This window comes from Chroicocephalus ridibundus, chromosome 5 (assembly GCF_963924245.1).
Source record: "Chroicocephalus ridibundus chromosome 5, bChrRid1.1, whole genome shotgun sequence".
NCBI classification, from domain to species: domain Eukaryota; kingdom Metazoa; phylum Chordata; class Aves; order Charadriiformes; family Laridae; genus Chroicocephalus; species Chroicocephalus ridibundus.
This window is the reverse complement of record NC_086288.1, coordinates 78079252-78102892: the sequence shown is the minus strand read 5'-3', so window position 1 is coordinate 78102892 and position 23641 is coordinate 78079252. Positions and strand designations below refer to the sequence as shown.

The 23641-nt window shown below is 46.9% G+C and overlaps 1 protein-coding gene across 1 annotated transcript in view; it reads left to right on the top strand.

Annotated features, from left to right (window-relative positions):
* LOC134515942 (storkhead-box protein 1-like) overlaps positions 1-23641 on the top strand; it is a 57081-nt gene that overhangs the window by 3755 nt on the left and 29685 nt on the right. The gene's annotated exons all lie outside the window — the stretch shown is intronic.

The following is a 23641-nucleotide window of genomic DNA, read 5'->3' as shown; positions in this document are numbered from 1 at the left end:
TGTGGTGGGAAGCGGGTTTGCTGTGTGCGGGTGTAGCAGTGAGGGGGTGCATGGGGTTGGCCTGGGGGGGGTCTTTCTCTGCACCCCAGGGCCATAGGGGTACCCGGGAAGCGCCGTGACAGGCCACGGGTTCGGTTCTTGCCTTTTCTGTTGCCTGTCTGGCCGCTTGAGGAAAGGTTTTGAGTGGCTTTTTGCCCCCCCTTCCGCCTCTGGTGCCTGTCTGGGATGGGGGGCTGGAGGACGAGCTGCCCCGAAGTGATGCGGGGAGAGCATCCCGACCTCCCGCTGCTACCTGGCAAGGGACAAGGGGCAGAAATGCCTCCTCCTCTTGGCTGCACGTCCTCCCTGCGCAGGTACCGGAGAGCCTTGGGCAGCGCTGCCCTTCACCGGCATCGTTAAGGGCTAACGTGACCCAGAAATTACGACTTTCAAACCTCTGCGCCGGTGTTGCTGACGCTTCTTGTTCCTTGGGGTCCAGAGCCTTGGCTGGTCTGACGAGTAATGGGTTGCGATGGCCACGGAGATAATAACCGGAGGAAAAAGTATCTGGTGAGGAGGAGGGAATACTAAACCTCTGCTATGCACAGCATGCTTTCTGCTGCTGGGATTGTAAAATCTAAACCAGGAGGAGACTCGTCGCTGAATAGGTCTTTTCGTGTTTAAACCACCCTGGATTGATAATGAAAAGTTCGTGGAATTGTGATCTGTAGTTAACAGGCAGTGGATAGCCCTAGTATGCTTGGTGGAGGTGGATCTGAGCCAGAGATGGATTCAAATCCACGTGAGATTCCAGCGTCCGGAGATTCTGCTCTTGAATTGTAAAATTAGACCCTGCCACGAAATAGGGCAGGAGCATGGAGCACATCAGAGAGTGGCTTTAGTGCCGACAGTTTGGGGCTTGAGGATGCAGGGGATGAAGCTTTTCACGTGGGACTTTAAAACTTACTTCTCTGCCAGTTTTCTTAAACTAAATGGTTACGCCTTAAAAGCTTGCTCAGCGTCCGTTTTTGCAGGGATCGGAGTCATTAGGAAATCGGAGGGTGTATCTAGGTTTTTAAGCTGGCTGAAGGAGAAGCTTTGGAAACGTAAACTTTGAATAAACAAAACCCCCAAACCTAAATTTGCTGATTTAGAGGGTCAAGAAACCTTACGCAAGCCTATAGATCCCGTGATGAAGTTTGTCGTCTTCGGTGAGAGTGGTTTGAAGCTTTTTTGTAACTTTGCAAGGCTTTTGCAACTTAAGTCTTTAATGAGCATTATTATTTTAATAAGATTTCTGTCTTTGACACGCCTTCCACTTGCACCCACTAATATTTGTTACCCTGGAAGCTGAATTTTTATTTTTTTTTATCCCCCTCCCCCCCCCCCCTTCAGCTCCTCTATGCAAGGTGCTGCTGCCGTAGCAGGATGCTCCACCTTGTTTTTGCATCTTCGTCGCCTTTCGCCTTCCCAGCTGAGACTTCTGTAGCTCTTGCACTTGATTTCTGTGTCTCGGACAATGGGCGTCTTTGAGAGGTTTCCGTACGCTTCGTGGAAGGGCCGTGCCCTTTTGCAACCATTGCTTGGGAAGAAGTGACCGAGCTTTAGAATAACCCTTGGGTCATGCCCAGAGCAATCTCTCCAATTAGACGCTGATGTTCCAAATGGAGTTTTCAAGAAATGTACGTGCAATAATTAAACTAACTAGCAGGAGTTATAATTCAGCGCGGTCGGCTGTTGTCCATTGTTCCTGCTCAGCCAGGCGTCGGGGGGGGGGGAAACTTTTTTTGCCGCGCTGGGAGCTGGAGCTAAGTGCTCCCTTTCTTTTGTCTCCCTGCCGCCTTCTCTCTTGCCACCAAAAATTAAATTTACACCCCACCAGTTTAGGTTCAGTAATTTTCGCAGTGAGTTTTTCCAGTCATTAGTGGCTGATTATGGTGCAGCGTAGACTGTTGGACATTAAGTGTTATTCATCTACAGCCGGTCATAAAACGTGAACTGTCTTTTTTTTCCTCCCAATTATCTCCTTTATATCATGAAAACTTCTTTTCCGTGAGGGAGCGTTAGGTTTCATAGTAATAAAACCTCCGAGGAGGAGTTTACCGCACACTCTTCTACACCTTTTGTGTGCCTGGTGGTATCACCATGGGAACTTCAGGGGATTTAAACTACAGTTTTATTTTCTTCCGCCTTCTCTCCCACCCCAACTTAGAGCCAGTTAGAGATCCACTAAGCACTTTTTATATCTCTGAGGTGGTTATTGCAGCCTAAAAAAGAAGGTAAACCTGGGTAGACTTAAGCTGATGGCCCGGCTGAGGTGCTTGTGGATTTAATTCCAACTTTGGGAACGGAATTTTGCCGCTCAGAAATGCTGGATTGGGCCTTCAACGTGCTTTGTAAAAGCAGCTTTTAGAGACGGGGGAGAGAGAGCGGCTGGAGCTGAATGGGTAAGGACTGCGTATCACGTGCCTGATTTCTCAGTACGTGGCTTGTGCTCACCTTTCAGCAGCCAAATCCTGAAGTCAGAAATACTTCTTGCTCTTTAAAGAAAGCCGTGGATGGGCTGCAAGACTAATGCAGGTTATCTAAAATGTATTGGGAAAATAAAAAACACACAGGAAGGAGAGATACCACCTGTTTCATTTCATCTCTTTTTCTTTCTTTCTTTCTTTCTTTTTTTTTTTTTTTTTTCATTCCACGCAGCTTCTCGTGAAGAAGCAAAGTCAAATACAGGGGCGTGTGGTGTTCATTGTGCAACTCAAGTGAAGGATTTATAAGGTTAATGGCCAGCTAGTGCTGTCTCCCCACAAAGAGGACCATTGTATAGCGAAGAGTCCTTCCCGGTGGCAAATAAGTCATCCAGCCTTGCAAGTGAAGCCTCCGCTCTGTATAAAGAAGCGATGCTGTAAGGGAACCGCAGTGGTTAAAAAAGGCGGAGGTGGATGGGGTGCCTGGGGACCATGGCAAGGGATGGCCAGGGGGCCACCAGCCACAAGCACCCCCGTCCCGCCCGCTCCTCTTCGCGGTTTTGCGGCACAAAAACTCAGCAGTGCATTCCCAACTTTGTCCTCTCTTTGTAATTTGCTGTTTAGAGGCACATTGCTTATTATTTTATTTATCAAATTGCAATGATTTTAGCGGACCAAGTTCAGACCTCCTACGCCTGTTGCCACAGTTTAAAAGTCAGCTTGAAATGGTTTGCTTTGGTTCCTGGAGAAATGTGTGGTTAGTGCGGAGATGTTATGGGAAGGGTCAGCTGTGTATGACAACACCGTTGTCCCGGGCCTTCAGGGGCAGGGTTTTGATTCGGCTCCTTTGTAAAGGGAATGGGAACGAAGTCGGGGCTCTCTCCCAGCTCTTCTGGTGCTGTTGATTCGGGCCGTTCATCTGGATGGTGAACCTGTTCTCCTTTCTTCTGACCCGGAGAATTACAGCTCGTCCCCCAGGTAGGGCATGACAAAGCTTTACCGTGTTCTCATCTGCGTTCATAGAATCACAGGATGGTTTGGGTTGGAAGGGACCTTAAAGACCATCTAGTTCCAACCCCCCTGCCCTGGGCAGGGACACCTCCCACGAGACCAGGTTGCTCAAAGTCCCATCCAAGGGACGTCCATTTAGAGAGAGTAGCAGAAAAGATGCAACCCAGATGGACTGGGTGGTCTCCAAGAGTCCTGGCATCCAAAACTGCCTTCTGAGCAACATCACTCCTTCCTTGGCTTCGGCAAAGACGTGACGGCCCAGCTCCTCTTTTCTTGGTAGTCAAGGAAAGGCTGAAGCGTTCAGAGACAATCAAAGCTACAACCAGATGGTGGTTTCCCCCGCAGAAACTGTGGCTGTGAAACGTGAGGATGGGAGGAACTTGTTAATAATAGTTTTCTGCGGTAGCAGAAATTTAACGGGGTTCTGAAAATTCAAGCTCTCTCCAAACTTTGTTTCTTTATTTTAAATGCAAAAGCATAAATGTTTTGATTATGTTCTAATGATGTTGACTGCTGGGAATGTTATTGCAGTCTCCAGTTTCCAATATCGAAACTGCTCCCTGGGTGGGCCAGATCTGGAAAGGTTTTTAAGGATATTATGTTCTTCTTGCGATAAAATCCCTTCACTAAGATGTAAACATGCTTGCTTCTGTCCGGTGCACTCGATCCCTCGGTTTACCACCTGGAATTTCACCTGAGACCTGTGACGAGAAATATCTGAATGTTAAGGATGTACAAACACGTATATTTTGATGAAACAAAGTGCTTTCCTGTTGACATTTGAGCGGGTCTTCGGAGCCCTTTTTTAATTGGGCTCCTGTTCTGAGCCACAATAGCGATAGAGCAGACATTCAAAGGTCGGTAACTACCCAGGGAATCCGAACAGTGGCTCTTCTAGTTGCTTTTCTTTCTGTAGCAGAAAAGCAATGGTGTAATCTTGCCATCGGCACTTATTAAGCCTATTTTTGGTTGGTGGTTTTTTGGTTTTTTTTGGTTTTTTTTAATGAAAGAAAGTTACTATACTGTGCGCTTAAATATGCACAGTGTAATGACTTCTCCAGTGTGTTTTCTGGAGCTGGATATACTTCTAACCCATGCAATATGAGACTTCGTTGTTCTTCTTCCTTGAGGGAAGGGACGTGGGATGGGACACCAAAACAGCAGAAGTCCTATAGCAGCAGGCTATAAAACGAGTATTTATTTTTTTAAAAAAGGAGGTTTTTTATCCTTTTTAGAAAAAAACCACCCTATACCAAGTCTAGTGAAACTTGTAGCTTAAGAAGACAGGCAGTCAATATTCACTCTTTCGGACTGTAGTTGTATTTTCCACATTGGTAATAATATCCAGGGATATATTTCTATATGCAAAAAATATGGAAGAAATAGATAGGTTTCTGGACGCATCAGCCTTTCTCCAGGTCACTGTGAGGAAGACTTAATAGCCTAATAAATATATCATATCTACCTACCTTGTCTTAGCAGTATCTTTGGGTCCATGTGCTTATCATAGAATGGTTTGGGTTGGAAGGGACCTTAAAGATCATCCAGTTCCAACCCCCCTGCCCTGGGCAGGGACACCTCCCACCAGACCAGGTTGCTCCAAGCCCCGTCCAGCCTGGCCTTGAACCCCTCCAGGGATGGGGCAGCCACAGCTTCTCTGGGCAACCTGGGCCAGGGGCTCACCACCCTCACAGCCAAGAATTTCTTCCTCATAGACCCCTGCAACTGTGCCACCAGCAGCGAATGCAGTTCATTACTGATGTCCCTTCCCAAAAAGATGAACCCAACATAAATGAGATTTATCACTGCCTGCTAATTTATTGTGTTCAAATCCTACAGAGAGGTAACCAAAGTCCTGTAAGCTCCATGTGATGCTGCAGTGAACTTCTATATGTTGGAGTTTGGTGTTTTGGGGGATTTGTGTTTTGCTTCCCCCCCTCCCCCCCCCCTTTCTTTTAGGGAGGTGTTCTAGTAAAGGGATTCTTGATGTGTTATTGGGCTGCCAATAGGTCTCAGCCTGCCCTTGAGCCTTCCAGCCGCTCCTCAGCCCGTGTGGGAGTGGACTCTGCCCTCGCCTCCCGCTCCCGCAGACCGGCATGAGATGTTTGCTCTCCCGCTTGCACATACGGCAGGGTTAGTGCCCAGACAAGTTCCCTTTTCATTGACAGATGAAATAACAATAGCTGGCATTAAGATTGAGCCGACTGTTTTCTTTGGGTTTCCCTGAAGGGCCTCCTTTGTCTCCACCGTCTCCGCTCAGGGAAACCCGTACACCTTGCTTAATCCCAGGGTGCTGTCAAGATGCTCTGCCTTCTGGAGCCCAGAGTAGGTCAGCATCCATGCGGGAGCCGCTCATGGGAGACTCCCGTTTGGGTTTTGCAAATGTCCCCTGTTGAGGCTGGTGTTGGCAATCCCGAGAGCCCAAAGGAGAGGGTAAAATGTCTGCCTGGAAGGAGAGCAGAAGAAGGAGGTCCTGGTGGACTGTCACATACTTGGTGTTTATATGGCCGTATAAGTCAAAGAAGGAGCAGATCGTGGGTGGTCGGATGAGCCTGGATGGGGGTTTTCAGGAGCCTGGTGTCACGCCGCGTGTGGCCCTGGTCCCACTTTGAGAAGTCAGGACATCCCTGCAGCCCAGGCGAGCTGCTACTTAGCCGCATGTTCACAAGGTGGTTTAACCAGTTGAAAAACAGGATTTTAAGGTCTATTTTAAAGCAAAGGCAGTATCTAACATGCTAGACACTACTAGCAGGAGAGGTTAGTAAAAAATGAATAAAAGGGCATGAGTTTTCTCCCTAGTTCGATTTGAGAAGAGAGAATTTAAAGGGGCACATTCACCCACTGTTTCCGAAGTGGGGTTGAAAAAAGGTTTGAGGGCACTGAACTTTCCTGCCGTCATTGATAATTTGTAACAATTATCCTTTTGGTTAAAAATACGTACTTTATTGGTTTTGCTGACTGAAAAATCCTACGCAATGAAAGAGGGAAAACAGTTTTGTGAGAAGCTGAGAGAAGAACAGTCACGAAGGGGTAAACAGTGAGTAAACAGGGAGCAGGGAAATAATAACTTTCAGTCTCAGCAATCTTAGATGCTCTAGAAACAAGTATATTTTTCAAACAGGCATCTTCAGAGCAGACGTCACCCTTCTAGAGAAGCCTCCTTTATGAATATGAACATCTGGAAGGAGTGGGAGACAGAAGGAGAAGGGAGGCCATCCAGGTTTTTAGTGATATGAAGGGATAATCTTGGATGTAGTGTTTCGTAGGCTTGGGAAGCAAGTCTGACAGGTGTCAGGTCTGCTCTGTTTTTATCGAAAGTGGAGACTTTAGTAGTAGTTAATGCATTTTCTTAGGAGGTTTAGCAGCGTGGTGTCATCTTCATCTGTCAGATGACTGGGAGGTGCCTCTGAGGTGGGGAAGGAAGAGTGTAGGACTCGTAGGGCCATGAAGCTTCGCAGCGTTTCTCAGAGAAATTTGGAGTTCCTTCACATAGATGTGTGCGGGAGGGTGTATATAACGTGCTAAGTGCTGTACAAAGGGAGGTTTGCCATTACCTTGAGTGGTCTTGATTCAAGAAGACGCAGATGCCCACATGTGCACATAGCAAATTAAGTCTGACTTTGGTGGGAGGGCTCGCATTTTTGAATATAGGCATGTTGTATGTTCTTGTATTTGCCTGACTGTTGTTAAAGAGATTTGCCTGAGGAGTTAATCTATGTGGTTAATCCCGGGGTGGGTTGTCTGCGTCTAAGCCGGGAGCCCTTTGGTAGTTAAGCTTTCACAATCAGGACTAGTATTCTTCACGTTTTTATTTTTGATGTGTACAATACTCTGAAAAATAAACAGGAGAAGAGTTCATCCAGGGTCTGTAGGTGCCTTCAGGAAAAGTACGAAGAGGAAGTCATAATTGATACTTCTTCAATAAAAGTATGAAGAGGAAATCTTAATACATACTTTGTCAATAAAGATGAAGTCACAAGAAGTAGGCAACTTGACCTACAGTCGTTCTGGTTTCTTTCCTTGGGCGGGAATTAGCGGCTATCATCTTGTCATTTTTCATTTATGGCAGCAGCTTCTAGCCCTTTAGTTTATAGATTTCTTATTGATTCAGGTCCTTTGCTTTTGCTTCTGAGGTATTTTCTGATTGTTAGTTTGTCTTTGTTAGAGGTGTACGGCTAGAGCTCCTCGGTGAAGCCAATGCCAAATAGCTGTTGGAAGGTCTGTAGGGACTTGCTTCTTGGCTACCTTTCAAGCGCAGTAGGGCTGTAAAATGTTTTAGTGTCAGAATCACTACATCTATCATTGTTCTGCTTTTCCCTGTCAATAGCTAGTCTCGTTCAGTGACATATTTGATCTTAAAGAGGGAAAGCAGATTTATCTGTGTGCCAGCGCACGAGTCTTTTTAATTTTTGCTCGGGTAACTGTTGGGCTTCAGGTTTCAGTGGTTACCTAAATTAATCCCAGTGCCGTCTTTCCAATCTCTTCAATGTTTGTGTTGAGACAGAGGACAAAACATATCCTGTCTGTTGGGAGCCACCAGACACCAATCATCTTGTGAGATGGAAGAAAAGTGAGCTACAGGCTTCAGAGTTGATTTTTGTGACGAGTGATGGGGGTAAGAAGGAAATAATTTTGACAGAACTTTTTTCCCCCGCTAGCTAGGAAAATGTCGGACAACTGGAACCTGCTATTTCAGTTTTTTCTTGTTTCCATGCTGGTGAACACTTTTGCTCAGTGGCTTGGGCACCCGTTTCCAGTTCTTGGGAATTTTCCATTGCTTTGAATCATTTACATTGCCGCCTGTCCCCGTGAGTAATAGCCCGCCAGTGAAATGGTCCTCAGCTTGCTTTGGTTTGCAGATTGCTGACTTCCCAGTAGAAATACAGTGAATGTAAGTGTCACTTTTCACTTTTACCTTTCGGAAAGGAGTTCATAGATCACTTAGGGTTCTGCAGACCCCAAGTTGAAAACCACTAACCTCGCCAAGCCCGGCGTTTAACACCTGGGTGTGCAGGCTCCTGACCCTGTGCTCACTCTGCACCTTTTCCCCTTCTCCTCCCAGCTTTGAGGACACCTGCGGTGGTGACTTTTGGAGCAGGTCCCCAAGCCGTGTACAGCGATGGCTGGCACTTCAAGGGCTGCCTGCTGGAAAGCTTGGTCCAAACGTTGCTCCTTGTCTTGTGTTTGACAGCCACAAGTCCTTCGGGGCAGAGAACTTGGTGGCTCTGTCAGATCGATGTTGCTCTGGGCATTGTTGTGCTGACCTGGGGCTGAAGTCCGTAGGTGCTCTCCCAGTGCGAGCCCCTAGATAGTGATACTCACATACAGGGTTACTTGTGAATGAGAAGTAAGCTGCAAGTAGGCAACTGGGCAAAAAATTCTTGCTCAAAACCTGCCTGGATTTGCTTTACCTGTTTTCTCACCGCTTGGGCTGTAGTAATTACTCGTTGTGGCACCCCGCAGCCTGCTTCGTGAATGAGTTGCCTGCATAAGCCTTTTTCAAAGCTTTAGTAGAACTATGGTGAGTTTGCAGTCACTGATACTTAGATACGTGTTTGGCTTGAATCTGGAGCCATAAACACATAACACTTCATAAATGGCTATCCTTACTTGAATTGCGCGGGTTGTTGACTCAGAAAATGAGCGCAGGGCCCATCGGGTCAGTAGGCATAAGAGGAGGCATGTCGTACTCTCCCAGTCTGTGGTCTTGCGCTCTTGGAATATGCCAGGAGAACTCCAGCAGCGATTGCATAGGGTGTTGCAGAAGGAAAGTGGAGCCTGGGATGGTTTACGTGGCGTTTCTTTCACTAAACGGCACGTGCTTTGGCAGGGGGGTTGGACTAGATGATCTCCAGAGGTCCCTTCCAACCCCTGTCATTCTGTGATTCTGTGATAATGATTGTTGCGTGATGTTACCTGTAGGTTTTTGTATTGTATATGACTTCTCGCAGGCTTGTTCTTTACTAATTATGGTAAGAAAAGATGAGATTTGCACCTCAAGGCAATGCCGCCTCTTCTGCTGAAGCACATTTGTCAGTACTGTCTGGTTCTCTTCTCTCTGTGGCAACGCACAGAAGAACATCTGGGGAAGTGACCTACTCTCATCCTGGAAAGGGGAGAGGCATCTTGTGGGGTTTTCTTTTCCGTTCGTGAAACCAAGGACTCGGCGCTTTTGCAAGATGACCAAGCTTTGGTTCATTTTTAGGCTCCTTTGTTTTTTCCTGCATGTGTTGCAGCTGAACACAAACGTATCTGAGCTAGTTTTGATATAGCCAGCTCAGGTATGGTTTGCATTCTTCAACACCAGCAATAATTAGGGCTTTCAGCAGTGGCTGACTCCCCGTGCTGCTCAGGCAGCCCGTGATGAGTGTCAATAAGTGACTTAAGTCCCTAGATTAAAGCTACTTCAGGCTTATCTAGCCTAGTTGGGATCCTGTAACCCTCCTTTACAAACTGAGCTGTTGCAGTGAATTCCTCAGGGCTTTTCGCTTCCTGCCTTTTGAATTTCTTTTTCTGCGAGCTTCGCAAGCGTGACTTTTGCCTTTATCCGTAACTGACCTTTTCTCAATCTCTCTGCTTAAAAGCTTGCGCCAGCATGCAAGCTCTTGTCTTCCTCTCTCCAGGGGTGGCTTTGTGCCAGGGCTGCGCCAGCCTGATGAAGTGTCGATAATTGCCTGTCCCTTCCCAGACTACCTGCTACCCCGCTGCTGGCGGCATCGTCGTTCTTCTGTTGGCTCTGCTCTACCTGCTTCTACAATCTCCACCTTCCTCGGAGGCATCTTGTCTCTCCTGATGGCTCCAGAAATGTCATTGGCTGCATTTGGTGCTGGCTGGGGCTGAGCCTCCAAAAGTTGGCTCTTGGAAAGGGTATGGCGCTATTTCGCTTTGAAGTCAGACCACGCATTTTGCAAACTGCATGTTTCTGACCCTTAAAAACATGGGATGGTTAAGGCAAGGCATGGTGCCGAACAGTGTGGGAGCGACGGGGTTGAGAAGCCATCTGCTGGGACCTAATAGGGTAGATGTGGAAAGTGCTTGAGTCAATCTTTACCAGTGTTGTCCCAGTCTTGCCTTTTTTTACCCCTGCTTCCTCTTCACTGAGGAAGGCGCAGGTCCATTTTCTGATGTTTGACTACAGGAGTATAGTCTCTCCTTATCATTTTTAGCAGGAACCGAACTTCCCTCGGTACCTGCGCTGCCACAGTGGTTTATGCTGGTGTGGGTCAGCATCGCGGAGGTCTCCCAGCCTTTGCTCTCCCTTTTGCTCTGACGCAGGTGCCCACAGTGAGACAGCTCAAAGGCAAAATCCGGACCTGAGGTGAGGGGGGAGGAAAAGAGAGATCGGGATAAATTGCTGTGGACCTGCAACCTTATCTTCTCTGCTTCATAGTCTGCAAACAGGTATTTGTAGGATCATAAGGTGATTTGCGTGGGAAGGGACCTCCAGAGGCCTCTGATCCACCCTCCGGCTCACAGCCATGGCATTGGGAGCCAGGTTGCTCCCATCATCTAACCTGTAATGCGCCACTGAAGACAGCAGCAGCTAACAGCGTCTCTGGTGGATCTCACGGATGATTTCCACATTTCCTGCATGTTTTGCTGTGGACGGGTCCTTTTGTAACTCTGGCTGCTGCATAACAGGTTCCCCTGGTCCTCCTGCCTCCGGTTGCTCTAGGTAATGGGAGACCCGGGAGCACACAGCGCTGGCTGGCTCTTCCACCCACGCCGTTTGGACACCCTCTCTTTTGACACCAAAGGGATACCTTCTTGAACGCACAGCTGTGAACAAGATTAGGCAGCTGACGCCTTTGGTTGCAACGTGCTCGTTCTTTAAAAAAAAAAAACAGAACAAAAAAGCAGAAAACGCCCCACAAAATGTTGCCCTGCCTCAGCCGTATTTGTCTGTTTTGACAGATGCTTAAGGTGATGGACAGGGCCATAGTTGCCAGCAGCTTTTTATAGGAGGATCTCTTCTTACCGCGCCACTTGGTCTTGGGAAAGACTTATTTTTTTGCCAGCCACTTCTTCCACGGTTTAAATTTTTTTGCCAGAAACCCAGCAATAGCTGCTTTAACTAATTGTGGTAGACCTTTTGAAGCGGCCAGCAATGCGGAGAAATTAGGTCGTAATGACTTGGTGAATGGAAGTTACAGAAAAATTAACCAAGCGCTCTTTCTTTCTCTGGTAACCTCATTTTTCCACTTCTTTTGTGATTTTTCTGTCTGCAGTTGACCTGCTCCTTGAGCAACCACAGTCTTTTTACTCGGCTCATTAAATCATGTTTTCAGTCTGGCTTTAGACTCACAAACTGCTCTCGTTGGTGAACATTTCCTTCTTATCTCCTTCCTTTCATTCTTATCTCAGCCTTTTGGCAGAAAGCACTTAACAGAGGCTGTGGGCCTTGAAGTTGGTCTCCCGTGAACAGAGGGGAGGAGGAGACATTGACCATTCACACTTTAACGTCAGTGTTTCTGCAGCCTGATGGATACCCTCTGGGCTATGAAGGTACGTGCTTCACTGGCTCGCAGAGAATTCATCTTCTGAATAAATGAGTAAAAAAAAAAGAAAGCGTAGTTATGTATTTTTGCATAGCAGATAACACGGATCTGTTTATCTGCTCCTGATGCAGGGTTAGGCTGGTTGTGTTCAGTGTGGCTGATCAGCAGATTTGGGGGTTTACACCACATTGGGCCTGGAAAGGGACCAGTTAAAGGAAGAAGCCAAGCAGATGGATGACCCTTGTGCTTTTAGGAGCTGTTACCAAACCCCTGGTGGGCTGCTGGAGGAGGCAAGCTTGGTAACTCTACAGCTTCCCATCCCATCTCACATAAAAGATCCCACTTTTATTTGCATCAGTGGGAATTTTCCAGTGGCGGTAGGAGTTTGTGTTTCTAGTGAAATGAGGAATAGAGATGCCTCAAGCTAAGGGGAACACAGGAGAGAAAGAATACATGAAAACGTAGACTTCGTGATCTGTCTTACTCTTTCTTCTAATACCCATTTCCTCTCTTCGTGCCCAAGAAAATACGTTTCACTGTTGAATTATTAACAGATCAGCTTCTGAGGGTCCAGCCAGGAAATACTTTCTCAGTCTCCAGAAATTAGAGTGCTCTTCCAGAAACAATTCCCAGCTTTCATCGGGGCTGTGCAGATAACGTGAATAATGGCAGCTGGGTGAAACTGTTCTGTAGGTGCTGGAGCCAAACTCACCCTGGACTCTGTCAAGAGGGGAGGTCACTCTTTTTCACGTTATTCTAGGCTAACTATGAAGGCTGCTGGTAAAGTTGAATATTCTTGTTATTTAGTTGCTGGCAAGCGTGAATACATTTTTCTGTTATCTTCTGGACAAACTGTGGCTTTCTTTTTAGTGCTGTAAGCGGCTGGGTTCAGGTGAATTGTAGCAGATATGGTGGGATAAAATCAAGCAATTCTGTGCTCGTGCCTTCCAGTTACTCCGCTCTGCATTTAAACAGTTCAGAAGTGTGCGTGTAAGCAAAGTTTTACTGCCAGTTGAGTGAGATATACCTTTCCTGATGGTATAACTCACACAAAATATGCTGCCCAAAGCATCGCTGGAAATATGATACAGTGGCATTTGCAAGCCCAGGCAATTATATACAAGATTTTCTAAATGTAGAATCCAGAGCTGGCTGGCTGACTAATGCATTGGTAAGGGCACGCCTGTTCTTTGGCTTTATTAGATAGGAGTCTATTCTTTGATCAAGTCACTAAAGCTATTATTTTTTTCTTTGTGACTAGCTAGCGGTGACTGGGCAAGCCATCACACACTGTTAGCTTCTGGCTCCTTGAAACCGTCATCCTCTTTCTTTGGAAGTTTCTGAAATTTATTACTGAACATTGTAAACAGGGAGGGGAAAAATATAGACAATGTGTTAAAAGGTTTGTTGGTGGTGCCATTTGTATTTCCTTCTCTCGGTCCATTTACCACTCATTTAAATGAGATCTCTTCCTTTCCCGTCCCATGTTTGTGTTGGATGTCAGCCTGTGTTTATGGTGGTGGCCTTGGGCATCCCACACTGGCACTCATGACCGGACAACGCTGAGAATGCAGATGCCCAACAAACACAATTAAAACGTCTTTGTTCCTTTTAAGAACTTGTTGTTAGGTATGTTTAAATGCAAGGGTGTGAATTACCTTTCTAACTACAGTTGGGGTTGCTTTTTTGTTTTGTTTTTTTTTTTTGAAGGTCACAGCTTTTCCATCGGAGGAGTTCTTGTGTATTTGTTCTGGCTGAGAAGACAACTGGACCAAAGGTTTTTGCCCAGCCTTCTTTAGGCAGCAGCCCAAGTACTCAGGCATTTTCTGTTTAAAGGATAGAAGAACATTGAAACATACTTGAGTTGATAACAGAAAGGTAAATAGAAAATTGCAGAAACAAAGGCAGGAACTTAGGCTGCTTCTTTGATTTTTTGAAACTTAAGAGTGTTTACCAGTTTGTTTCAGACTTAATGTATGATTTTTTCCTTCCGTAAACTTACGGTTTAAGAAATAGACAATAAAACTGAAGATGATGAAGGTGAAGCTCTGGGGCCCCAACGTAAGAAGGACATGGATCTGTTGGTGCAGGTCCAGAGGGGGCCACAAAGTCCCTTCCAACCCAAACTGTTCTATGATTCTGTGGTAGCATACCAATGTGTAACCACTGTGGTGCAGAGCTATATTGAATACTGTGTGAAGTTTGTTTCCCAAAGTTGGAAAAATCCACCAAAAGAAAAAAAAAAAAAAAGGCATGAAAAAAAGCCAGAGAACTCGAAAAGATGCAAGGAAAGGTAACCGGAATGCTCCAAAGCATGGAGCACCCATACTGCGGAAGCTGATTGCATTATGGGTCCTGTGGAGAAAATGAGTAGAACGATGATGTCTTTTTGTCTTTCCTGATGTAAGGATTTGGGGGCGTGAAATTAAATTATTAGAAGGTAAGCTTGAAACAAAAAAAATAGGGCTGCTTTTTCAGAAAACGTAATAAACCCATGAGAAAGTCACATTTTAAACTTTTAGCATCCTCCATATCGTATATGAAAGATTTCTGTTAAAAAAAAAAAAAAAAAAAAAAAAAAAGAACAGAAAAACCCCAACAAAAAAACCTTTCCTGCCCAAACCTGCAAGTTTTTCTGTTCAAAAGTAAAGTATGACGTGAGAAGTACTTTGCCTGTGGTCTGGGAGCCGTGAGGGTTTGCCGTCCACGGCTTGACTTGTGTGAGGAGGTGGGCAGTAGGCGCTGGAGAGAGGGAGCCCGTCTCGCTGAAAGCCAAGGCACGGGATGCGTTGAGCGGAAGATCCCAGCCTGGAAACGCTGCGTTCGAATTCCCCAGCGTGGGTTGAAGGGGGTCAGTGCACTGGTATGCCGCCTATTGTGCGATCTTCCTTCTACTTTTACAGACGCATCATTTTCTTCATCTGATAATTTGTTTCGAGGACCAGAAAAGTGAGTCTGTGGTATTTGCCCCCGTCGCTGAAAGAAAAAACCTGGGGACCTCCCAAGAGCTTGTTACAGAGTCGTAAGGACCTACGTGAAGCCGGGGGTTCTTGGTGTCAGGGGCTCGTTACAAAAGGAAGTATTTCCTACAGTATTAATTTAAAAATGGGCTGTTTTACTTAAAAATGCTGAGCTTGGAACAAACTGAGTGCAGAACATCAGTGGGTTTTGGGTCCTGATCTCTGTAAATGCCTGAAGAGGAGATTAAATGTTTCTTCACGGGGATAGTTCTAATGACTTTGGTGTGATTACTCATGTGAATATTTTCCATAGCATGACCGTAAAGTACAAACATTTGGGATAACATGTAATCTAGGGAGGTTGGGGGAATTCTTTTGTCACCCCTTTTGAACAGCACCAGCAGAGCAAAGATAACACAGTCCATTAATACCTCCAATAAAAGAAAAAAAAATATTTGATGTTACCCTTGCAATGTGAAACTACTTGACAAGTAAAAAGGTCCCTGCTGAACTCACAGGGTCTCACATTTAGGATTTTTGCTGATTTCTGATTGTTGCTTAGGGTTGGTTTTTTTAATATTTTTTTTTATTATTTTTCAGAATGTTACCGGTGGAATAATTCAGCGTGGCAAATAACATAGCATGGAACAGTCGTAGTGGGCTTTCTTTCTGTTGGTATAATTGCTTAATCTGTGTCCGCCAATAAGAATGATTTCCTAATTTTGGCTTACTGTATTGGGCTATAAGTAACAGGTAGTAAGAAGGACAGCATCCCCAGCAGCGTGGGCAGCAGGGCGAGGGGGGGATTCTGCCCCTCTGCTCCGCTCTGTGAGACCCCCCTGCAGTGCTGCCTCCAGCTCTGGGGCACCAACAGCAGAAGGACACGGAGCTGTTGGAGCGGGGCCAGAGGAGGCCCCGGAGATGCTGGGAGGGCTGGAGCCCCTCTGCTGTGAGGACAGGCTGAGAGAGCTGGGGGGGTTCAGCCTGGAGAAGAGAAGGCTCCGGGGAGACCTTAGAGCCCCTTCCAGTCCCTAAAGGGGGCTTAGAAGAAAGATGAGGACAAACTTTTTAGCAGGGCCTGTAGTGGTAGGTTAAGGGGTAATGGCTTTAAAACAAAAGAGGGAAGATTTGGACTAGATAGGAGGAAGAAATTTTTTACGCTGAGAGTGGTGAAACACAGTCACTGATTGCCCAGCGAGGTGGTAGATGCCCCATCCCTGGAAACATTCAAGGCCAGGTTGGACGGGGCTCTGAGCGATCTGATCAAGTTGAAGATGTCCCTGCCCATGGCAGTGGGGTTGGACTAGATGGCTTTTAAAGGTCCCTTCCAACCCAAACTATCTCATGCGTCTATGAGCTGGGCTCTCTATAAGTAATGTAGGGAAAACCAAGAAGCAAGATGCTCGTTCAAGAGAGGCCTGTCTTACACCATCTTATACTGTGGTTTGAGAAGTAGTTACTTGGAAATCTTTCTCTGCTCAAGGGGTGGTTTCACAGGATCCAGCGAGCTGAATGAAGAGCTCGTCAGCGGGCTCCCGCGACTTACCTTGCCTTGACACAAGCTGTTATGGGCTGTCCCCAAGAACTGCTGAGCTGTGCATGTCCTTAACGTGGCAAAAATGCCAGGAGCGGTGGGGATGAGGAAAGGCTCGCTCCCACAGATGAGGTTGTAAGGTCCAGCCCATGGTGGAGTGTTGGCAGTTTGTTGGGATAGTGAGGGGAAGCTGAGCTGAGTCCTTGGCTGCTGTGCTTGTGGGCAAGAGGACAGTGTGAGGAACATGCCAGTGCTGGAGTGGCAGGCTGAGGAGGCGGAAGACATTTTTGAATAATTAGTCCTTCGCAATAGCTTTTCCTTGCTGTGGTGGCTTCAGCGTCGTTGAGTGTCATTCTCAAAAATCACATCCTTGTTTCTTTTCTTGCGTCTGGAAGCGTGGCTCAGCCAGACCATCTCCTACAGTGGCAATGTGCCTTGCGAAATACCACATCCTAGGAGAAGGCTTTTTTTTCAAAAGGGGGTGTTTTGGGATAACTGCTCCCTTACGCTCCAATCTGCTGGACTATGCACAAACCCAGATTTTTGGCAGAGTGTTTATTGCACCAGTACCCGCAAAAGCGAAGTAGGATTGTGTGTTAAGGAGGATTTATGCCACAACTGCATGCAAGGAAATCAGGCCAGGCCTTTGAGCTTAAGAAAACTAAAATTTTCAGAAGCAAATCGTAATGTCAGAGCTTAGTCCTCTGCGTGACCCAGCTGGCCCAGCCAGCCAGATCGGTGGCAGAGAGACAGCATCTCTGTGTGGGACGTGTCTAGTGTCAAGTGCTATGGAGAACAGAGGGAGGAGAGAATGGAAAGAAAGGAATTGGACAGAAATAGAAAAAAAACCCGAAAAGAACAGTTGGGGTATACCTTCATTTTAGAGGGAAGCCAAGGTAAGTCATCCTCTGGTCTTGCACGCGTATGTGTGTGTATTGTGCCGTGGCGCTGACTGCGTGCCCCGCTGTGGCTGAGGTTTCAGCGCTTTGACCGTGGTGTCAGCAGTGTTTTGAAAAGACCCTCTGCCTTGAAGGTTTAGAAATAATGTGTAAGTTTAATGTAATTTTGAATATAGAGCATTTAACGGTCAAAACTTGAAGAGAGTGGGCAAAAAATGGCTTCTTGAGGAGCTGGGTTTTATCACCGGATTTTGGGTTCCCAGTATAGCAGTGGGCTCCTTTCCTTCCCAATTATTCTTCCCTATTAAAAAGCTCAGATGAGGTAAGATGTACGAGTGTGGAATCCAGTGGCTTTTCCTTGCCGTCATGTAGGGTTGCTCTGCCGAGTATTTTGGAGGATTTATCCCCACGTGGTTCTGTTGGCATTATAGGCACTCGCCCTCTACTTCTAAAATAGTGGCAGAGCTTTATAAAATAGGGCCTTTATGTTTGCTTCGGGTGAGCTTTTTTTATTACCGGGCAGCAGTCTGGCAAAGTGCATCTTCGCTTGCACCAGCCTGTAAAAAATACAGCCCTCTCTCTCGTTTCTTTGTCCACCTTAGTTGCCTCGTGGAAGCGAAGATTATGAGCGTCTCGCTGGCTGACTGGTAAAGCCTAAGTCATTTTGCTCCAAGCCATTTCTTGAGTTTACCTTACAAAAGGTAAAAACCCTTTGACGCAGCGCTATTATGGCCGTAATTATCTAGGTGAAGAATGCAGGGTGGTTAAGTGCTGCTGTCAAGCTGTTTTAGACCTATCTGACAGGTAAAGGCGGCTAAGAAACAGCCATATTCTGCTCCCGCGACCTCATTTAAAGGTGATACAGGACCTTCCTCCTCCTGCTTTTTCTCTCCTGCAAAGTAGACAACTTCGGGTTAAGAGCTGAGCTCGCTGTCGTTTCCCCCCCACCCCGCAGTGGTGTGAGCAGTTTCAGCTCGAGGAGGAATGCTTGATGTAATCTTCGGAAATTAGGCACGTAGGTGTGTTGTCATTATTAGCCTGCCAGTGGCCGTTCAGCTATTTTATCTCAGTTATAATTAAAAGCGTGTTACCTGGAAAGGAGCGAGAGGAGGTGGGTCAGGAAGCCGGAGCTGGATCCAAGGCGGGATGTGTTTGGGCCTGCGGATGGGAAGTGTCTGGCAAAGAGGGTGCCTCTAAGTGTCTTCTAGCTATCAGGTTACCTTTCTACTGAAAAAGGAGATTTCTGGTCCCAAAGCATCCAATTTACACTGCTATTTGAAGAGGATTTTTGCCACTTGGTGCAAACTTCTGCATGGCTCTCCTCAAATAGCCCCCGTCAATATATGAGGTGTTTCTGTCTAACTGAGATAAAGCATTTTCCTCCTATAAAACTATTTATTTCCCCCTAAAGAAGGGTCAGAAGGTGCGTGGAGTTTAAGTTTGACCGGCACAACGTGTCTGCTTGAAGTATTTTGTTTCAGGATCTCACGCAGTCCACAGCTTTCCGTGTGAGCTGTGACCCTGTGGGCTCTTCAGGCCTTGGCAAAACGAACCGTGTCTTTGTTTCAGCCTCTTCCGTCTAGAAAATGAAAATGAAGTTGAAGCCTTTTGTGGCATGCCCTTCCATTTTTATGGCTTTCCCTTCTAGTGAATTTGACAGGGATGTCAACGGGGAGCTCTTGAAAATGGCTGGTGCTCCCTGTTTATACGTCCCTGGAAGATCTATGGATAGAGGCCACTAAGCAAGCGCAAAATGGCATTAAGAGGTTGGGAAATCCCTTGTGTCTAAATTAGTGCATTTGAAATGGTGGAAATCTATTTGTAAGCGTAAAATGGCCATCCTTTTAAGAGTAACTGGTAGTGTCATCAAGGGAGTGGTAAATGTTGTAGCGTCCTGAAGTGACGAGGAAGGCAAACCAAAGCCTTCCTTGATGAAGGCGTGCAGGAGAACGATGCCCTTTGCTTCGCAGAAAAACACTCAACCTTGTGGCTACTTGTGGTGGGCCAGATGTGACCTTCTGCCAGAAATTTGTAATGATTTAGGGAATACCGAAGTCTGCCTCTGAATGGGGCAATAATGGCGTTGAGTGAGATTTTTGGATATTTTTTTTTTTTTAAATGTTTTTATAAATTATTTTAACAAGCGCCAAGTGAACTCTTTTCTTCAAATGAGATCGTGGAGCGAGTTGTTTCAGGTAGAAAATGAAACCCCATTTCTTTAGTGAGGGGGAAGGGAGCTGGGACGGGAGTGACAAAGCCAGAACGACACCGAATATCTGCAGATCTCTGGTGAGGAAGGAAACCAGCTGTAGCTGTTGTTGAGGAAAGGGAGCCACTTCTCATAACCCAGAGGAAAGGGTGTGAAATGTGGTAATAATTGTAGGAAACAATTGTCATCGTTGTTCTGGCCGGACTGCGCCCTACACGGCGTACGGGAATAAACATGGATCTCTGCGCTGGTTCAACCTCGTGGAGCAGCGAGAAAGGAAATAATGAAGTGGAAAGGATCTTGGCAGGCTTTGGTGTTCCTCTGGAAGGCAAGCAGAGTTTAAATGTACCCTGCAAAATGGGCCTGTGTGGTTTGAAGTATTTCAGGGTCAGGCAGAAGGCAAAACACCTGTATAAACTCCTGACTTGTGCCTGTGGGTTACCTCTTTTTTGAGGTTCTGGTATTAACACTATATAAAAGTTTGGGTTTTTTTCCTCTGTCTTCCCTGTATTATTTCTCCTGGGCATGTGGAAACTTTCCTCCTTGAACGCTGATTTACCATCACATCTTTTCTGTCTCAAGACCCTTTCTTGGTCAGGTCAGTACCTTTCACCATTTGTGTTTGGCTGCTTTGCTTTTCACTCTCCTCTTTTCATATCCCCTGAACTTCCTTGACCTCTCTGGCTGTCCTGCCGGCACCTCCTTGATTCAGTTCTCGCCACCCCGTTCCTGGGCTGTCCTGCGCGTTTCTGCTGGCTCTGTTATTAGTCAGGTCCCTTGCTTGCTCCAGGGTCTCAGCTGCCTGCTCACCTCTTCTCCCTTGTTCATCTCTTTGCGTTTAGCCTTTCATTGCCTTTCTCGTGACGTTCATCTCTGCGTAGCTTACTGGTGGTATGAACCATCTCCTTCCCCTCCCTCCCAAACACCCTTTCTTGATCATAGAGTCACAGATTGGAAGGGGCCTCAAGGATCATCTGGTCCAACCTTTCGTGGCAACAGCACGGTCTAGACAAGAGGTTGGAAGGGGCCTCAAGGATCATCTGGTCCAACCTTTCGTGGCAACAGCACGGTCTAGACAAGATGGCCCAGCACACAATTGTGGAGGGATTCCCCAACATTGGACACTTTTAAGATGCAGCTGGACAGGGTGCTGGGCCATCTTGTCTAGACCGTGCTGTTGCCACGAAAGGTTGGACCAGATGATCCTTGAGGCCCCTTCCAATCTGTGACTCTGTGATTCTATGATTTTTGCCAGTCCCATCCCATTTGGGCAGGTAATGAGTAGTTCTTCAGTCCTTGCCTCTTGCTCATCCCATGCATCCGGACTACGTGCACAATCTTTGCCTACAAACTGTCGAGGAAATCTAATTCCGTCATTACGAGCTCAGACCTTTGCAGGCTGTAATTACCTCTCGCCGTCATCGCCGAGACCTCCTTCCTGCTGGCTTACCTGACGCAGGCACTCACGCACACACGCATACATATACAGCATCCCTCTTCCTCCGGGTCTCTTTAGCCTGGGCAACCTTTGGATCACCTGCGCTGGGTCTTTGCTGTCGCTGCCTCTTGGCACGTCGCCTTCAGCTGCGCCGGGCTCTGCCCCATTTTCCTCCCGTCTGCTGAGCCAGGTATCGTCCCCCATGTTACCCGTCCCCGTCGAGCTGGCGAGGAAGGACTCGCTCCCGCGTGTCTGCAGCATCTTTCTGGGTTGGCCAGGCCATATTGAAATACCCTGGGTGGTTGCCTTCTCTGAATGCCTTCGTAATCTTTGCGTGGAGATCTCTGTTCTTCAGCATCTCTTGCTCTTTATTAACACCCAACCTCACAATAACTGCTCTATTTTTGTTGTTCCCTTAGTTCTCCCGTGGTCTCGGGCAGGCGGGCACCCTTCTAGATAAAGGTGCTTTTGCATTTCAGTCTGTCCTGAGCAGTGCCCAGCATCCTGTTTGGTACTGAATTATTTATTAACAACTCTGGTGAACTCATCCCTAGTGTGACATTGCCTGTCAGTGAGGTTAAATTCCTATACTGACCTTTGTAAGGAAAAAAAAAAAAACAACCCAACCAAACAGTTTGGAAATTAATTGCAGGGGCACCTGGGCATTTATGGAGGGCATAAGAAGAAAGTGGGCTTTCTTGGAGAAACAGCCTTTTGTCGATGTGCCTGCTTTTCCCCCCTACTTAAAGCAGAGCGAGCAGGCTGACCTGACCAGCTTTCCGTTCTGTTCTCCCTGAACGGGCTCGCTTGCCCTTGTTTCTTGGGTTAAATGCTTGAACTGTAAAATACAGAGGAGGCAAAGCCCCTGGGTGTGTGGCATGGAGTAGGAGTGGCTGCATTCACCCTGGCTCGGGCACGCTTGGCTGACTTCAGAGCCATCGGAGCAGTGGAGGTATCACCCCCTGCTTTCTCCCTGCTTCTCCTCGGAGGCCCTCTGGCAGGTCTCCAAGGGCAGAGTTTGCAGTCCAGGGTGTGTTGATCCTCCGTTTGAGAGCAGAAACCCGAGAAAGTGTCATTTTAAACGTAGAAAAGATCTCTGCGTATCCAACCCGTCAGCACGGGGCACCCGGGTGAAGGCTCCCCTTTCCTGTCCTTCGTCCCCTGGTTCATTTTCCCCATTTCGCGAGAGCTTGGTGGGCATGAAGTCATGTGCTTCAAGCAGTGGGAAAGCAGAACAAAGCAGTTTTCCAAGGAAATAAAGACAGTTTATAGCTGGTTTTCATTTGTTTTTTTTTTCTTCTATTTGGTAAGCTGTACAATACTTACTAATAAAAGGCTTGCTAGTTCTTGTATGGCAGACACCGAATTATTAAATCTCAGAATCTCCGATTTTGCTAAAGAATAATTAGTGTGGGCAGTACCCTCCTGACACGTGCTGGAGATGTAATCAGGAATGAAGGTGCTCGTAGCAAGAGCTTTGTTAAAGCATTCTTTAAAATACCGTCTTGCCAGGAATGGAAAGAGCCTGTAGTCATATAAAAAAAACCCCGAACCCTCTCGGAAGCTGAGAGGTTTGGGAAGGCGGGATCAGGTCTATGTAGCGTTAGAGACTGTGCTCATCTGCTGGGTTTACCCTTGTTTAAATTTTCGGCATCGATCCTCATAACATAGCGTCAGCAGAAACGCAGGCAAAGCTTAAAGGATTACTCCGATTAACAGGAGGATGCGAGTTTTGGGGTTGGTTTGTTGCGTTAGAGCTGAAGGAGTCGTTTGGGTGCTTAGCTTGGACTCGCGCCCACGTCTAACCATATGGTACAGCAGGCGATGGAATGCAGATAATAACTTCATTTTCTTCGTTATTTCGGCTCAAACTTGTGCTAGCAGGCCCCCTCCCAAGCTTTGTTTCAAGTCACTGTTGTGAACGTAGTAAGGAAATTCATCTCTCCGTGCCTCAGTTTCCCCGCACAGCAAACGGCAATAATAACACGCTGCTTCTCTTGTAATGCGTTTGGAGTGTACGGATAAAACGTGCCAAATGTGGGCTTGCCATTTAATTACTGGGCTTATTGCGTGTACTCAATTTGTGTGTCCGTGCCGTGGGAACACCCGGGATTGGGAAACCAGGACTTCCCACGTCTGTCTGGGCAGCACCCGGGCAGTTGGTGGCCACTCTGCCCGGCTGGGCCGTCACCCGCAGCGCTGACACATACAGCTGGCATTAGCCACCCGGCCACTTCTAAGGGTGAGGGCGGTGAGAAGGGAGTGAAAACTTCTGGGGGAGAAAGCGTGTTTCCAACCTGCATAAAGCAGTTTTTTCCTCTTCTGAGCAGGGAGCCTGAGTACCCGGCGGCTTCCTAGAGAATTCGAAGCTGTATTTAATATTTCCAAAGAGCAGAAGTGAGTCAAACCAGCCAATCCCTGTGAACCGCTGTCATAGGTATGCGGTGAAATCCACGTCTGTCAGCACCGAGAAGTTGCTTTGTGGGGTTGGCTCAAGCCGTAGCAGAGTCCCAAATCCTACGGGATCAATGGGAATAGTGATTTCGCTTTCCCTAACGAACGGCTGATGGATGACCCTTCAGATTTGGGGTCCAAAGACACGCTCTGTGAACACGGATAGCGTGTCGCTACTGCTTTTTACAGGA